The sequence below is a fragment of the Equus asinus genome, unplaced genomic scaffold (assembly GCF_041296235.1).
Source record: "Equus asinus isolate D_3611 breed Donkey unplaced genomic scaffold, EquAss-T2T_v2 contig_89, whole genome shotgun sequence".
Lineage (NCBI taxonomy): Eukaryota > Metazoa > Chordata > Mammalia > Perissodactyla > Equidae > Equus > Equus asinus.
The window spans coordinates 435,903-455,303 of NW_027225543.1; the positions used below are offsets into that span (position 1 = coordinate 435,903).

Consider the following 19,401-nt stretch of genomic DNA (forward strand, 5'->3'; position numbering starts at 1 on the left):
TGCATACATGCATACATACACAAACAAAACAGTGGGGTTTGGGGCCGGCCCTGGGGCCAAGTGGTTAAGTTTCTGCTCCCGCTTCGGCAGCCCAGGGTTTCCCCAGTTCAGATCCTGGGCACAGACATGGCACCGCTTGTCAGGCCACGCTGAGGCAGCATCCCACATAGCAAAACCAGAGGCACTCACAACTAGAATATACAATTATGTACTGGGGAGGCTTTGGGGAGAAGAAGAAAAAAGATTGGCAACAGATGTTAGCTCAGGTGCCAATCTTTGAAAAAAAACAGTAGGGTTTATGATTTTGAGGCTTCACTGGAAAGGTGGTATTTCAGCAGATACCTGAAAGGAGTCAATGGTTGAGACATACAGGTATCTGGTGGAGAGCAGAACAGGCAGGGAGAACAGCAAGGACAGAGCTCCTGAAGCAGAAGCTGCCTAGTGGGCTCCAGCAACATCAACAAGGGGGAAAGCTAATGAGAAACGAGGTCAGAGTTAACAGGAGGAAGCAGGCTGTGGGGCTTTTAAAAGACTTTGGGTTTTACTCTGAACGAGATGTGGATCCACTGGAGAGTTTTGACCACAAGAGAGACATGGTCTGACTTACATTTTAAAGGGATAGCTCTGATTGTTGTGTTGAAAATTAAGTGATAGCAGGAAGACTATTTGAAAGACTAATTTCAGTAATCATGCGAAGATGGTGATGGCTTGGCCCAGAGAGGTAGTAGTGGAAGCAGTGAGAAGTGTGTGGATTCTGAACATGTAGTGAGGGTAAAGCCAACAGGATTTACTGTCACCCCTATTAGAACACAAGATCCCTAAAGACTTCTGTGTGTTGTTTATGGCTGCATCACTTAGCACAGTCCTGACAGAAGTCAGCCTTCAATATGTATTTATTAAAAGTACAAATGAATGACTAGACAGTGCTGCTCCAACCATAAGGTGATTCCTCCTAAGACCAAAGGCAAGAATCCCCTCTCCAACATCCCAGATTAATGAACATCTATCTAGGTTTTCCTTAAATTATTAAAAGGAGAGCTCATTATTGTCAGAAGCCCCTTACTCTATTGTTTAGCACCCTGAACTAAATATGTTAATACCCGATTGAATGTAAAGTGTTCTTCCACCTGTGCCCTGACCAGCTTGTCACCTGTCTGGTCTCTAGAAAGTTGAGCTGCTGGGCCTAGGCCTAATGGGTGTCTGCCATACACAAGGCACTAGACTGGGTGCTTTACCTCATGAGACAGAGTTTATTGTTCCATTTATAAACAAAGAAATTGAGGCCCAGGAGGAAGTTTAGTCATTGCCCAAGGTCACACAGCTGGTAAATTGGTAAAATTAGGATTTGAAACCAAGTCTAAGTTTAAAACTTGGGTATAGAAGCATTTCTACAAATGTAATTTTATTTCCTTTAATTTATAGTGTCTGTATGTATTTTATAGGTTATATTTAGATATTATCTAACATTTTACTTAATTCCCTAGAAAACTTTGTGGAAATTATTGTACTCTTCATTTTGTAGTTGGGAGAATGGCTCAAGGATTTCCCCAGTCAGGAAGTGACAGGGCTAGAACCTGAACTCTAACTCTGATAAAAGGTGAGAAATCTCAGATTCTAGGCAGATAATAGAACGTAGGTCATGTGATTTGTTGTCACTCGTTTTGATGCTGGCTCAGTGAGCTGAGGAGTCGAAAGAAACATTTCTTGGACTCTCAAGGTCTGGCAGTAGTGCTCTTTTATTCAGGAAGTAGCATGGGGACAGGACCTATGGGCAGTGAAGAGCTGCAAACATGGGTTGAGGGTAGGGCTAAATTTATAAGGCATAAGTATGTGAGTTGCTTCTTTACAAGACAAAGGAAAAATTAGGTAAAAAAAGTATCAGTGCAGGTGGAGTCTGGTTATCAGGTGGTCTTATAACTTTGGGTAAGAATCAGATTGAATGAGGTCAGGATGTCCCATGCTTCTGTGAGGATGATATAGATTGGTATGTAGGCCAGGAAGCCTTGGGCTTTTCTCCCTGAGGCATCCTTGATCCTCATCAGTTTTATCTGCTCACTCACACCACCTATTGTCAACAGAAGCTAGCATTCAGCCTTGAGCTACAATACATACTAGATTGAATTCATGCAAATTTCTCTTCCAACTTTGTAAATGTTCATTCAAATCATGGATGTTTAGAAGACTAAAAGAAAATGTATCAAAATGATAACAATGGTTGTTTCTGGTTTTCTTTGTTATAGCTGTTTTATAGAGGATTAGAATTGGCCACCCCAAGATATATCTCTTTGGCATGAAGATTATTTTGGGCTGGTTACTTTCAAAAACTGCAGACATGAGAGAAACTCTGAAAAGTAGAAGTTACCCTTTGTAAGAGACATTTCCATTTGTAAGGGAAATCTCCATCTGTAAAGATGTCTCCCTCTCTGTACCAGGAAGAAGGGGGATGACCTTACCTCTAGAAACTCTTATCAATGCGGAAGGCAAGGACTTAAATCTGCATAATAACCTTACTCTTGTTTACTGTACTTGTCTGGTAACCTCCCATACTGACTCCCCCTACCCACAACATCCTCCTTTGTCTTTAGCTGAAGATGATATTTAAGGTGAGAGCTTCCGCCATTTTGGTGAGTTGCTCAGTTTTCCTGGGTCTCTCCCATGTATACATGTTATAAAGCTTTGTTTAATTTTCTCCTGTTATTCTGTCTCATGTGAATTTAATTTGCTGTCCAGCCAGAAGGACCTAGAGCGTGTAGAGGAAATATCTTCCTCCCCTACAGTTTAAACTTCTTAAATTTCCACAATGATTATAATTATTTCTATAATCCAAAATCGACAATAACATTTTCTTTTTGTTTTTTATACACAAAAGTCTCAATTTATTTCTGCCCTATAGAAAGTGTTAAAGCATAAATTTTGTTACAATTCCAGAGCTAGGACTACTTATTGTTAAAGTAGAATGAATTATTAAATTGAATGAATTCTCACTGCCTTTAGGAGCTTCTGAAGAGATACACAGAGATGGATAGTCATTATGAGTGCTTAAATGGACTCTGTCTTGACTTGGAGAGGGAAATTGAAACCCAAAGAGAGCTTTCAATTAGAGTAAAAGCAAACCTCTCACTTCCACATCCACAAACCAGACAGATTCAGAAACTTCTCACTGCCAACCAGAGATGTTCCATGGAGTTCCACAGAGTCATGAAGAAACTCAAGGTACCACCTGTTTTAGTAATATCTTTGTAAATATTGCCATTAATTTCAGTTACAAACCAGTATATTTAAGTCCTGCTTTGGGAGTTGGTGTATTTGCTAATTAGTACATTTGCTACTGAATTAAAGATGGCATGGGTCTGAGAATAGCATGTGCAGGATCCTCAGTGCATCTAGGACCTGCTCATTCAACAAAACCTGAGCTCTGCCTTTGGCCTTAACAATGTGTCAGGGTGCTGGGGAGACAGAGATGAGCAAGCGCTAAATCTCTCCTAGTCCAGTGGGTGAGGCAGACATTTGAACAGGTGAGAAGTGCAGTAGTGGACAATGTCCTGGAGAACAAGTTGGACAAGACTGGACTGGAAGCTGGGCTCAAGCAGTAAAGCTTAGAGTTCATTTTAGAGATGAGGAGGGGTCACTGGACAGTTATTTTAAGTGGTGGCAGTAATGTGATCGGGTTGCCATTGTAGAGACTTCACTACAGACAAAGAAGAAATGAGTCTGCAGGGGATGATAAGCCTGGTGGCAGAGAGAAGAGACAAGAGGCAGTTACAATTGTCCTGATGAGATGTGATGGGTGACAGTACTATGGGGGAAGGATTCATAGGGATGGAAAGGATGAAAGAAGTTAAAGAAATATTTGGCAGTTTACAATAGTAGGTCCATGTGCTTGACAGTGGAGGGAGGGGAGGGAAGTTCAGACTGAGCCCCAGGATTTGGGCTTAGCCGGGTTTGTGGATAGTGGTGCCATTAACTGATAGAAAGAAAAAACGAAAGGGAGAAGGCAGGTGAGGCAGGAGGAGAGATCTGGTGTTTAATTTGAGATGTTTTGAGATAGAAATACCTATAATGGAACATCCAGGAAGAGAAACCAAGTAGGCTTTTAGTTGTGAATCTGAGGTTTGTCAGGAGAAAAATCAGGACCACAGATAAAGATGTGGGATCCATCAGCATTTGGTGATAGATAGTACAACAGGTGTGAATGAGGCCACCCAGAAGTATAATAGAGTGAAGATAAAAGAGAACTCTGGAAAAGATCAGTTCTCAAGAGGCAGTAGCAGAAAAGAGAGCAACACATGAGTTTGAGGTTGGAAAAGTCAGAGAGATAAGAGAGAACTGAGCAAAAGTGCCATTGGTCAAGTCAGTGGTGGAGAGTGTGTCAAAGATGAAGTGGTCAAGAGTGTCAGATGCTTCAGACAGCCAGAACATGAATGAAGAGATCCCCTCAATTGTTGACAATAGAGCTTACTGGTGACCTTTGTCAGAGCAGTTTTAGTTGAGTGGTTAGGAAAGAGGCCAGATTGTAAATTGTTAAGGAATTGTGGAAGTTGAGGAAGTAGGAAGCGGTATCTTCCCTACCTAGGTAGATTGCCCCTCAGGCTCTAATAGTCTTCAAAAGCCTAACAATCAGATATCCAGAACTTATTCATGAGGTCCATAGAACCAGGGCATTCAAATTCTTGTCCCCTTTAAGCCACACTTGACAGGTAAGTCCTGAGGCAGGGCACACTCACGTTGGCCACCCAGCTGACATAGGCAGGAGAGGATGTTGAAATGAATCTCACTGGGAAAACTGCGTGATATAATTAACCAAAAGGAGGCAATAGAAAAAGGTGGGTTTATAGGGAAAGGCATCATGTTACATTGTAAACATATTGAATCTGAGGTAACTGTAGGACATCCCTGAGGTAGCTCCAGAAGGAAGTCAGAAATAAGAAACTAGAGGTCTGGAAGTCACTCTCTGAAGACGCTGAGAGTAGAAACTTGGGAATAGAGAGAGGTTCTTCCCTTCTTCCTCACTCCTCAGAGGATAGAGACAAACAAGACAAGCCGCCCCACCTCTTAGTCTTGAGAGTTTAGAACTTCCTCTAAACGTGATAAAAGTTTCATTTCCCAATTTGTTTCATGTTTTCCTGCAAGTATGTGTTAAGCCATGTTACAAAGATAAAGGAAGAACAACATGAATCCATCAGTAAACTTGAAATGGTTTTTATTGATGAAGTGGAAAAGCAAAATGAACTGCTAAGTAAAATGCAGCATCTTCAACAAGATGATGATGTACCATCCAGAGAATTAGGGGACCTCCAGTTGAGCCAGAAAATGGATCTACATATTGAGGTATGATTTATTTAAAATGGATTTAATTAGATTTTAAGTCTTTTTATCAAATAGAAAGGTACCTCTTCATGTGCTTAGAGTCATTTTCATTTATGAAATTAAAAACAGCTTGCAGAGGGGCCAGCCTGGTGGCGTAGCAAGTGGGTTCCTGTGCTCTGCTTTGGCAGCATGGGGTTCGCTGATTCAGATCCTAGGTGTGGACCTGGCACTGCTCATCAGGCCATGCTGTGGCAGTGTCCCACAGAGAAGAACCAGAAGGACCTAGAACTAGGATATACAACTATGTACTACTGGGGCTTTGGGGAGAAAAAAAATAGGTTGCAGAATGACAGCTGGCCAGATGTAAAGAGTGCCAAGTCATAGACTAGCCTCCTTTCAGAACTACACAGATATAGAAAAGTAGACTTAATATCAGCAAGTAGGATTTCTTGGAAGGCCAGAATAAGTTTCCAAATGCCTTCTAAAACTTCCTAGATCTGTGACTGGGAGTCACAGACATTTGTATTGTAGCAACCCCACATGGAGTGTCCTGCTCTCACCCAGCAGTGTGAGGCCCCTGCAGTTCCCAGTATGCATGCAAGGCCTGCTGTATGCACAGAAAAGCTGCATCCAGAAGCACTTCAGACACTGTCACAGATTCATTGTTTCGAACAGGTTTTAAAAATGCCAAAAGGCAGAATTTGTAGATGTGCCTCTGTTACATAGCCTATACTGCCAAAATTTTATTATTTAAATTAGAATTATATTTCTAATATAATGAGGATAAATTAGAATTATGTTTACTTCAAAATATTAGAAGTGAAAGTTCAGTAAGGTTATTTTCCCCTTTTTATGATATTTGTCTGATATTTAGATAAAAACTTTCCTAAGATTCAGGAGATTCAATGCTTATTTTTCACACAGGAAATTCTCAAAGATTTTTCGGAATGTGACTTCCACAGCGTAAAGATGGAATTTCAACAAGTACTGAGTAATAGGAAAGAAATGACCCAGTTTTTGGAAGAGTGGTTGAATACTCATTTTGATATAGAAAAGCTTAAAAATGGCATCCAGAAAGAAAATGATAGGATTTGTGAAGTGAATATCTTTTATAATAAAAAGATAATTGTAAGTAGTACTTTTTTTGTGCTCATTCTTTTTTTTTGTTTGCTTTAATTTTTCTGCCTCATTCTTAAAAAGACTTAGAGCAACTTAATTTTAAGTATATTTTCTTTCATTTATTTGTATATGCTTCTTTATTTTTTTATTTGAAAAAGAGTGACTGTAAATGTGTTCTTCCTCTAACACATTTTGCTTCCTTAAGGTAATTAAATATATCAACTTGTAAAGAAGATAATAAAATGTTGCAGTATAACAATCCATTTCCACTGGTGAAACCTCAAATCTTGCCATTTTCCTCTGTCCTTTCTCGCTTCCGTAAGACCTGAGCCTTTTCCCCCAAGTATCCTCAAACAAGGTGAGATGCTAGCCTGTTTCAGGGCTGTGGGCAGCACCTGTGGTCAAGCCAAAGACAGCTCTAGTCCACTAATTAGTGAGGCCTTGTGCTTCTCACCTCGGTGCTGTTGCTATCATACGTGCTGATCCTTCAACTGTGAGGTTCAAACATGTGGTTTGTATCATTGTTCCCAAGGTGACCAGCCCTTGTGGACAGATTCATATGAACCAATATTGCTTGAGATCAGTTTTATTAATTTGTTTTACTTTCCACTGATGAGAAGATTCATTCGGCTTTCTGAAGTAATCTCTACCTCATACACCTGGTAAAATTGTCATTAATCAGAAAGTTGCTTGTTATATAGGCAGTTGGAGCAAAGGGAGCTAGATTAATATTATAGCTCCTAAGACTGGTTTTATATTTCATTTGTTTGGGTAGTTCTTTCCTGACACTTTAATTTCATCTGGAAACTATACTTAAATCACATTGAAATGTAGATAACATTTTTAAAAAAAGGTTTTCCTGTGGATAGTGAATCCCATTTGTCGAATACCCCAAGCTAGCAAAACAGTAAATGAGCTTTTAAAATAAAAAAAAATGGTCCACAATCAATGAAGAAAAGCATAAAACCAGTGTTTGGGATAAGATAATTTCCATATAATTCAGTGTTTTTCTCATAATATTGAGGGCTCACTTGTGGTTAGAAAGTAGAGATTTCTGCTCTGTGGATCAGCATGGATATGTGGCTTCTTCCACCATCTGAGCATAGCAATTGATAACTTGGTGTGGTGTGGGGTCAGTAGTCCAGAACCAAGGAGAGTCCAGGGTGCCAGCAAGAACAACTAATTTAGGATCCGCATCTCACAGAACTACCATAAAGCCACAAAGAAAGATACAGGTAAGGCCAAGAAGGCATTCATGATGAGAGCAAAAAGTACATCCCATAGGAATAGGAAGTAAAAAGATGATAGAAGCAATTTCAGAGTGAGTCAGCCTTTGATGTAATGAGGGTATGGATTGGCTGTTACTCCCTGCACGGAAATAGAAGATTTTCAGATTACGAAAAGTCAGTAAATTTTTTTCCTTATAAACACTGAGGTTTGAAATGAAAGAGGAAAATAGATTGTTATTAAGTTTACTGGGTATGCTCTGCTATTAGATGTCAGTTAATGTTTATATATGACATTATATGTCATAACATACATAATGATTTTAACCTGACCAGTTCTTCAGATTCCTCTTCATATGTCAGTGCTGATCTAATAGAATGAGATTATCATCTTGCAGATCAATATGAATCCTCTCTAGTCCTTTTTCTTCTTTTATTCTCATAATCAATATCCAGCGTCTTCTGAAATGTCAGGAACTGGTGCAAGCCACAAAGAATGTTCACATTCTTTTAAAGTACTATTCTAGAATGTTCTGAATAATGAATTTCAACATATGCCTTGTCCTAGAACTCTAGTATTTTCCATAGTGGTTTTTTTAATACGTAATTCATTTTAGAAGCTATAGTGTTGTCTTTACTACTCAATAGGCTATAATGAATGAATCAACAGAGTTTGAGGAAAGAAATGTGACCATCACCAAAGAATGGGAACATGACCTGAAATCAGTGAAAGAGAAAAATGAAAAACTGTTGAAAAACTATCAAACTTTGAAGATCTCTCGAACATCTGGTGCCCTTGTTAATCCTACTACACAAGGCGATAAGAATCTTCATGTCACATCAAGAGCTACACAACTAATCACAGAGGTATGAGATTTCTTATAAGATGTTTTTCAATTTGCAGCTTCATTGTAGAGTTAAAGATGTATCATATGTAACATTTCAGAGCAAAATCACAGTATTGAAGGTATTAGGGAACATGCATGATGGACTTGTTTTTTAAATATAGTTCTATTGGGGCGCTCACTCAACTAATTATAAAGCTACATGTTACATAAGATCTTACCTTTGAATTATAAAATAGAAGTAACTCATGCCTTAATTTGATTAATAGGTATGTATACCACTTAAGGTGTTATTACCATACATTATAAGTTTTCTAAATCATGTGACTTTCTATTAAATTATAATCTATGTCTATAGTACCAAACTAGTTTAGAGAGAAAGAGCAATTTAGCTTTTCTCTAATTATCATCAGTGTCTTTAATATTGGTTAATGTGATCAAAACAAAAATGGAAGAGGCTAAAAGTATAATAAATTTCTTATACAGATTAACCTGTGCCCAAGAATCAGTACATTATTTGAATAATCCAATAACTGTATTAACTGCCCTTACTTGGGAATCTGTACAGCAAACATGCTGTTTTATTTTGTTAGCACACACGTCTTAGTGGGGAACCCGAGTGAATTACAACTTAGCATTTTTACCAAAATAAATATTTATAATAAAACATCAACTGCCAGTTTAATAATTATTACTAGTGGAAACTAGAAGATCACTAATATAGAGTTTATTGATTTGCTGATCACTACAGACCTCAGTCAGCTGTAGAGGTAAAAATAGTGGAAATATGAAACCCATCTTCCAAAGCAATAAGATAAACAAGCACAAGGAAATCCCATTTTCAATGACCCCAGGAAATACCCCATCAGATAATAAATCGTATGTTATTAGTTTGATAATTAGGCCAAATCAGAGTAGCACAGAGCAGGTCAGTGATGTGGAGGTAGAGCAGTGGGGCAGGCAGAGAGTTGGGCAGTCCACCCAAACAAGTAGGAGAATTCAGTGCATGACAGTAGGAGCAGTCAACTCGGGGGAAAGATAGTCTGCTTAATGTTTGAATCAGAACAACCAACTAGCCATCTTAGAAGAATAAGTCTGGACTCCTACCTCATTCATTAAACAAAAGTAAATTCCAGGTGGACCAAAAAGAAACATTTTCCAGGAAAACCTGCATGTGTGTATATGTGAACAGTCTTATATTATGAACAAATTAAGATATTTTTGTATTTATAAAAAACTGGAAATAACCTAAATGTTCATTAGTAGGTGACAGGTTAACTAGTTTATAGTACCTCCATGAAATAGGATATATTTACCCATGAAAACAAAAATGCGAGAGATCTATGTGTTGATAATGAAAAGATCTGGAAAATATATTATCAAGTGAAAATAAAATTTTTAATTTTTTAAAAAGCAGGAGGCTAGCCCCATGGCATAGTGGTTAAGTTTGCATGCTCTACTTTGGCGGCCCAGTTCATGGTTCAGATCCCAGGCACGGACCTACACCACTCATTGGCAGCCATGATGTGGCAGCAATCCACATATAAAATGGAGGAAGATTGACATAGATATTAGCTCAGGGCTCATCTTCCTCAGCAATAAAAACCCACAAAAAACCAGAAGTATATATTTATTGTTGTTATGTGCTGTAGAGTCAGCTCTGATTCCTGGCAACTCTATGAATGAGTGATGTCCAATATCCTGTCCTCAAGAGCCCTACTCAGCTCCTGTAGACTCACGCCTATGGCTTCCTTTCTGGAATTACTCCATCTCGTATTTCGTCTTCCTCTTTTCCTGCTGCCTTTTACTTTTCATCATGTCCCCAAGGTAGGATAGTCTCAGTTTTACAGTTTTTGCCTCCAGAGATAGGTCAGGCTTAATTTGCTCTTGGACCCACTTGTTCATTTTTCTGGCAGTCCAGGGTATCTGTAGAGCTCTCCTCCAACACCATATCTCAAATGAGTCCATTTTTTCCTGTCAGCCTTCTTCACTGTCCAGCTTTCGCACCCACACATAGTAATTGGGAATGCGAGGATGTTGATAATCTTGGCCTTGGTCTCTAATGATACTCCCTTACTGTTGATGATCTTTCCTGATTCTTCCATCGCTGCCCTTCTGAGTCACAGTCTTCTCTTGATTTCTTGGCTGCAGTCTCCATTTAAACTGATGACTGAACCAAGGGAAACAAAACCTTTAACAATTTCAGTGTCTTCATGGTCTACATTAAAGTTGTATAGTTCTTCTGTAGTCATATCTGTCTTCTTCATGTTTGAATGCAGTCCTGCTTTGGCTCTTTCTTCTTTCACGCTATTCTGTGTGAACTTTCTTCTTACACACTATTGTGTGTGTGACTTACTGTTTTTGTAAACTGTATATTCACATGCGTAGATACATATAGAAAATTTCTAGAAGGATACACTTGAAAGAGTTTAGTAGTCATCGCTTTAGAGTCAGTGGGGGTTCTGAGATGGGGGAACTTAATCTTAATTATATGCCTTTGGATTTTTCCACATACTTGTATTTTTCAGCATAAAAACTAGGTAATAAAAATAAAGGGAAAGATATGTTACATGTATTCCTCTAAAGTGTCAATTAACAAATATACTTTCTGTAATTAGTGTTAATTTAAAATGTAAGTGCCTATTTAATATGCTTAGCACCATGCTAACTAGTAAATAAAATAAGTACTAACCTTATATAAAATCTGGGCCTCTTTTAGTCCTAAATGATCAGCTTCTAAATGAAAAAAATAATACATGTATAAATTGAGTGACATTTGGAGTCTCCATCTATCCTATGTTGATGCAATCTGAAAGATTAATGCCTATATATGATCTTTGTTTCATATAAACTGTGATTCTGTCTTCAAGGCACACCTTATATATGTGTGTTTTTTTTAATAGAAGATTCAAGAGCTGGAAACTTCACTACGTGAAGCTAAAGAAACTGCCATGCAAAAGGAAGACAAGATTATAAAGATACAGAAAGAGCTTGAGATGACTAATGATATAATAGCAAAACTTCAATCACAAGTTAATGAATCAAATAAATGCCTTGAAAAAACAAAAGAAATGATCCAAGTACTTCAGGTAACTTAAAACTCATTTTATAAATAAAGGCATAATTTTATAAATTATGCATAATAAATATAAATAAATGCATACGTTTATTTTCATGCCAAATAATGATTGTTTTCATCTTCCTGTAAAAATTATTTTTAAAAAACATAAATATTCTTGACAGTTTAAAATATATCTTATTTTTTTAATTTTTTTTAATTTTTTTACTTTTCAAAGTAAGGAAATTTTTTATTTTCACTTTAATTTCTGAATGCCAAAAATGTAGAGGATGTATGTTTGTATATCTCTAGTAGTATATTGCAACATTTTTTCATAAATATGTTTTTTTTTAATTTTTTATTATTGCAGTAACATTGGATTATAACATTATATAACTTTCAGGTGTACATCATAATATATTTCGAATTCTGTGTAGATTACATCATGTTCACCCCACAAAGACCAATTATCCATCACCACACGTGTGTCTAATCACCCCTTTTGCCCTTCCCCCTCCTCCCTTCCCTTCTGGTAACCACCAATCCAGTCTCTCTTGCTCTGTGTTTGTTTGTCATTTTTATCTTCTACTTATGAGTGAGATCATATGGTATTTGACTTTCTCCCTCTGACTTATTTCACTTAGCATAATACACTCAAGGTCCATCTATGTTGTCACAAATGGCCAGATTTCATCATTTCTTATGGCTGAGTAGTATTCCATTGTGTATATATACCACATCTTCCATTCGTCCCTTGATGGGCACCTAGGTTGTTTACAAGCCTTGGCTATTGTGAATAATGATGTGATGAACATAGGGGTGCATATATCTTTTATGCCTTTGTGTTTTCAAGTTCTTTGGATAAATACCCAGCAGTGGGATAGCTGGATCATATGGTAGATCTATTCTTAATTTTCTGAGGCATCTCCATACTGTTTTCCATAGTGGCTTCACCACTTTGCACTCCCACCAGCAATGTTTGAGGGTTCCTTTCTCTCCACATCCTCTCCAACACTTGTTGTTTCCTGTCTTGTTAATTATAGCCATTCTGACCAGAGGGAGGTGATATCTCATTGTAGTTTTGATTTGCATTTCCCTGATAGCTAATGATGTTGAACATCTTTTCATGAGCCTGTTGGCCATCCATATATCTTCTTTGCAGAAATCTCTGTTCAGATCCTTTGCCCACTTTTTAATTGAGTTGTTGGTTTTTTTCTTGTTGAGACTTTCTTTTTATTTTTCAAAAAAATATGCTTCTTATCTAAATATTTAATACTCTGTTAGATAAGTACATTTTAAAATTATATTTTTTTCTACTTAATCCCCTGTTATTGAGTCCCACCTGGTAGCCTATGGGCTTAATCTAACCTGTTTTCTCTAGAAAGAGCAGAGTTGAAATGTTTTTGAGCTTGAATGCCGTTACACAAGTCGCACCCTCCTTCATCACAGCCTTCCTTCCTCGTCTGAGCCACAGCTACTTCTCACTCTTCTGCTACTTGGGTCGGATCCTAATAGGCATTTTGTTCACTGTTCCTGCTCCAGTGTCTCTTCTCTTCATTCCAAAATTAGAAACAAGCCAAGAATGCCTACTCTTTTCATTATTTAACATTGTTCTAAAAATTCTGGTTCTTTCAATGAGACATGAAACAGAGAGGCAAGAGAAAATAATCTTAATTTTGTTTTTAGAAATTGTTAGTATAGCTAAAAACCAAGAAAATCAACTGTAAAGCTTTAAAATCCTTGAGAGTAATTTTTTAATACTTTAAATAACTAAATGATCACATTTTTATTCATTCAGCAAGTATTTGTTGAATACCTACTATGTGTTGGTCATTGTTCTAGATGCCATGTGTACTGCAATGGAAAAAAAATAAAGCCTCCTTGAAGAGGCTTACATTCTGCTTCATGAAGTCAGAAAATAAACAAGTATATATGTTTGTTAAACGGTGAGAAGTGCAATGGAAAAATATTAAGCCAGACAGAGGTATATAGGTGCAGGGTGAGAGTGGGTGTGAGTAGGAGTGTGATTTTGTAAGGGGAGTTGAGGAGAGCCGCACAATTAAGATGACGAAGTGATGGTGTGAGCTGTCTGGTAGGGAAGGGCCTTCTAGGCAAAAGAAGTAGCAAATGCGAAGGCCACAACACAGAAGTAGTTGAGATGTATTCAAGGAAACAGCAAGAAAGCCAGCGTCTCCTGAGCAGCGTGGGCAAGGATAGAAGGGGAAATAGGTGAGAAGTAGCAGAGAGCCAAATCATAAAGCATCTTGAAAGCTATTTGTAAGCACTTTGGGTTTTATTCTGGATGAGATGGGAAGTCATCAGAGGATTTTGGCAAAATGATATAGTCTGACTTAAATTTTTAAAGGCTGCCCTTTGAAAATAGAATCCAGGAAGGCGTGTTTGTTAGTGACGTGCCAGCTCCTACAACAAAGGGAACCACAAAATGCAATGGCTCAAACAAAACAGAAGCTTATTTCACACGTAAAAGTGTGGGTTCCAGCTTGGCAAGTGGCTCCTTTCCACATGGTCATTCAGAGGCCCCCGTTTCTCCCATCTTGTTTCTCCAGCACTTCCTTGGTGCTGTTTTCATCTGCATGGTTAAAGCCCAGTTGTAAGCTGTCCGTGCTCAGGCTCACAGAAAAGGGACAAGATGGAGAAGCTAAAAATTGTCTTAAAATCTGTACTCATAAAGGCTCTGGCCCAGAAGTGGCACATGTCTCTTCCTCTCATATTTCTTTTTTTTTGCAAAATATTTAGATTCAATTTATCAAAGAGAAAGCCAAACACGTACCTCTCGTATTTCTTGGAGTCAGAGATGATTCCAAAGTTTTTGGCCTGAGCAGCCAAGAAGATAGAGTTGCTACATACGGAAATGGGAAAGACTGCCAGAAGAGGAAGTTTGAAACCAGGAAAGTTCAGTTTTGGACATGCTGAATTGGAAATGCCCACTGGGGACACCCAAGTTGAGATATGACTTAGGCAATTGAATATCTGAGTCTGAGCAAGATATAGGCGAGAGGTTTAAGTTTGGGGAATCATCAGCGTATAAAAATCATGAGACTGGACGAGGGCATAAGCATAATGGAGAGGAGATGTGGAGTAACCAAATGATACTGAGATGGAGCAGCCAGTGAGTGAAAAAGAAAAGGGGGTCTGGGCAACAGAGTGGTTCCAGTTTCTTCATATAAGTGAAGCTAGTGTTTCAAGAAAAAGGGAGTAAGCGACAAATTTCTCCACACTCAGTATAGATTGGTACAGGTGTCTATGGAGAGAGGAATATCTTTCCTGCATACTAAAAGTAACCATTTAGATAATATAATAGAGTATGCCATTGTACAGCATCCATGAGGAAAGAAAGCAAAGTATAGGGTATCCATAAAATCTTTATACAGTTTGAATTTTTAAGAATCTGTTTCTGTATTTTATATAAATATTCTATAAAATGCAACAGTATATTTAACTCGAGATTTGGCATAGTAAAATGCAAAGATATTAACTTTTAACCTATTCACCACTATTTTAATTCACCTGGATATAGCTGTCCAATATAATGTAGGGTTTATTAAGTGAATATAGAAGAAAGTAATTTGAACAAATGACTCATTAACAGTTTTGTTTAAATCTTGATACATTTCCTCTGTTGTATCTTTACAAATTATTTATATCAAGTAGCAGTAAATTTGTTAAAAATTCAAACTGTGCTAGTACTTTAGGGACATCCTGCACAGTGGGAAAAAAAGATCTTATTTATAACTGGCACAAAATATAAAATGCTCAAGTGACTAACCTTAACAAAAAATGAGGCAACATATATGAAAAGAACAACAAAACTCTAAAAGGAAATATAGGAGAGCATGTGGTTTAAAATAAGAAATATGCTATTTCCTAGGTTGTAACCTAAATACTGTACAACCATCAGTTTTTCCCAAATTAATTTCTAAAGTTAATGTAATTCAAATCAGAATCTCAAAGGAATTCTTTTTCTGGTAGAGCAAAGAAAGTTTCTCAGCAGACTCCATCTAAAATAGGATGAGCAGGTGCTGTTCACTGAGAACACAGGCGCTCAGACTCCTCAGGCGGCTAGAGGATGTTTAAGGCTGTCAGCGCTTCTGAGTGCAGCTTGGGCACACGTCATGTGTTTGAAATAAGGAATTCTCACTGTCTTTCATTTCTAAGAGAGTATTTCCAATTTCAATTTCTTTTACTCAAGAATTGTTTTAAAACTGTTATATATGACTAATTTATTTCATTATATTGTGGCAAAAAAATTACTGCAATTTCTCCATTTTTAGAATATATTGAAATTTTCTTTTAGGTGTCATAAATGAATAAATATTTTTAGAGTTCTTTGAACTTTTAAATCAAAATGTATACAAATAGATCAATGGAACAAAATAGAGAGCCCAGAAATATATACACACAAATATAGTCAGTTCATCTTTGACAAAAGAGCAAAGGCAATTCAATGGAAAAGGGTAGTCTTATCAACTAGCGGTGCTGAACAACTGGGCACCTTTCACAAAAATTAACTCAATTGATTGTAACCTAAATCTAAAACACAAAACTAGAAAATGCCTAGAAGATAACGTAGGAGAAAATCGAGGTGACCTTGGGTTTGGCATTGACATTTTTTTACATACAACACCAAAAGCATAATCTATGAAGGAAAAAAATTGATAAACTGGACTTCATTTAAATTAAAAATGTTTGCCCTATGAAAGACAAGCCACAGACTGGAAGAAAATCTTTGCAAAACACATATCTTTCAAGAACTGTTATCCAAAATATACAAAGAACTCTTAAAACTCAATAATTAGAAAGCAAACAGCCTGATTTAAAAATAGGCAATGGATCTGAACAGACACTTCACCAGAGAAGATACACACATGGCAAATAAGCATATGAAAAGATGCTCCACATCATATGTCATTAGAAAATTGCAAATTAAAAAACAATGAGATACCACTGTACATCCACTGTATCTCAAAATATAATGGCCAAAATCCGGAACACTGACTACACTAAATGCTGGCAAGGAGTGGGGCCAGGAGCTCTTGCTCACTGCTGGTGGGAATGCAAGTGGTACAGTAGCCACTTTAGAAGAGAGTTTGGCAGTTTCTTACAAAACTGACACCACTCCAGCCAGTCATATGCTCAAGGAGTCCCTGATATCAGCATCTGGTCCAGAAAGCCAGGGTATTTTACTGGTGCCATGACTGAGCAAATACTGGGCTCCTCCCAGAATGGGCTTATCTGACCTAGTCAGCAACCTCCTTAAGCTGAGCATCTCAGCTATGGAAGCTTGCATCTTTTTAGTCTTTGCTAACTACGTGTGTGTGCAAATGTTTTTATAGGCACTGGGGGTAACGCCTAGAGGAATGAAGAGCTCTCTGGGTCCCTATTTAGATGGGTTTATTTTTGTATTCAATATATAATAGTAATCCATAGTATGGCTGTGGTAACAGCAATAAAAGAAATGAATGATTTATTCAGCAATAATAAGAAATGAGCCATCAAGCCACAAAAGACATGGAGGAACCTTAAATGCACATTGCTAATTTTAAAAAGCCCATCTAAAAACACTGCATACTGTATGACATTCTGGAAGAGGCAAAACTAGGCGAACAGGAAAAGATCAATGATTACTAAGGGTTCTGGGGGAGGGTGGAGGGATGGATAAGTGGAGCACAGGAGATTTTTAGGGCAGTGAAACTATTCTGCATGATACAGTGATGATGAACACGTGTCATACATTTGTCAAAACCCATGGACTATACAATGCAAACAATAGACTCTAATGTAAACTGTGAACGTCAGTTAATAATGTATCGATATTGGCTCATCATTTGTAACAATCATACCACACTAAGATGTTAATAATAGGAGAAACTAGGGGAGGACACGGGTATTACCGGGACTCTATGTACTCTGCTCAATTTGTCTATAAACCTAAAATTGCTCTAAAAAGTTAAACCTATTTATTAAAAAAGATTTTTGTATATGTTTGTATGTATATATGACTGATTTTTTTTCTGAGTCGAAGTAGATGTATGGCTAGATTGAACCAACCTTGAGTACAGAATATCCCCAATAATGTTATATAATATTTTGTGCCTTGAATTCAGTTCTACTTTGATATTTATATTACTGTTCATCTCTTGTCTTATTTTCCTGATTTACCTTTATCTACCCATTTCATTCGTTTCAACCTTTCTGTTTCATTTTGTTTAAGTATATTGTTTTTTAATTGGGAAAAATATTTGTTTTAAGAAATAGAAGTCATAGGTTTTCTAATTACACATTAGCTTCCAATAGCTTCACATGTACTTCACATCAAATATCTATTTGTTACTCATTTTAGGGTTAAAATTTGTGCCTTTCCTCCTTTTCATATGTTTGGAGTTTGCTGTTTTAAAATGTTCCTACTATATTAGGTAGTTAACAAGTCTTTGAAACTGCTCTAAAATTACTTTATTTCTCTTTTCTCTAAAACCTTTAGGACAAAGTTGCTTTAGGAGCTAAGCCCTATAAAGAAGAAATTGAAGAGCTCAAAACAAAGCTGGTGAAAATAGACCTAGAGAAGATGAGAAATGCCAAGGAGTTTGAAAAGGAGTATGTCTTTGTCTTAATTGAATATGACTTTAGTAGCTTAAACTTCCTTTCTAAACTGTATAAATTTAAAATATATTAAGATATTGTTATTGCTTTTTATAAAATAAATACAAACATCTACAGATTTTAAAGTTATTAAATTCTCATTATGTATGCAAAGGTTTTGAAAACAAGCACAATTCTGATCAATTACTGACATACTATGTCTTTGGATACTTCTTGTTCAATCATATAGGAACAGCTTAAAAATGGCCTTTTTTGTTTGAAAGTGAATATTAAGAACGTGTGTGTGTTTTTAGCAGTTTGTCTAAGGTTTCTGTTGGTTCTCTTAATTTCATTTGTTCTTCCTATTGTATTTTTGTGTAAGGTTTTATTTCCTTTTAAATTGTAGTACTTAGTGCCCAAGAGCATATTCCCTTTTTATTGATTTATTTATGTATAGTACCATATACAATAGCATGCCTAAAGTTCTTTGTGGTATAGCATAATGAAAAGAACATTAAACAGAGAGTCAAGGAAACTGAATTAGAAATATAATGTTGCCACTTATTAATATGTCACCTCTGACTCCTCACACTTTTTATTCTTCCTGTAAATGTTTAATAAATGTTTAATGATGATATCTAATTTTGCCCAAAAAGTCGCACTCTGAATCTTCATGCATTCTAACCAGCCTTCTATTGATAGGACTGTTGGTTTTAGTGGAGCATCATTAAAAAGGCAATTTTAGTGGCCAGCCCAGTGGCACGGTGGTTAAGTTTGCACATTCCGCTTCGGTGGCCCAGGGTTCACCATCCTAGGTGTGGACCTACACATCACCTGTCAAGCCATGCTGTGGTAGGCATCCCACATATAAAGTAGAGGAAGATGGGCACCGATGTTAGCTCAGGGCCAGTCCTCCTCAGCAAAAAGAGGATTGGTGGCAGATGTTAGCTCAGGGCTAGCTAATCTTCCTCAAAAGAAAAAAAATTTTTTAAATAAATGCAAAGCAATTTTATATAGAATAGAATCAGCAGATACTTTCAGTCTCTAAGAAAGGCAGAAAGTCTCATAATTTAGCATTGCCAATTAACACTCAAGCAAATAATTAACAGAATGTCTTTTTCTCCTGGGTGCAATGAGCAGACTGTGACCTCTGACTGTGTCACCTCAGATCAGAGCTGCAGTCGAGTGTGCTTTCCTTACAGTATATACAGGAAGGTGCTTTTGGTTTTACGCTTTGGTAATTGTTGTA

The 19,401-nt window shown here is 37.2% G+C and overlaps 1 pseudogene; it reads left to right on the forward strand.

Moving 5' to 3' along the window:
• Positions 1-19,401, forward strand: part of LOC139044491 (centromere-associated protein E-like) — a 79,771-nt pseudogene that overhangs the window by 54,539 nt on the left and 5,831 nt on the right.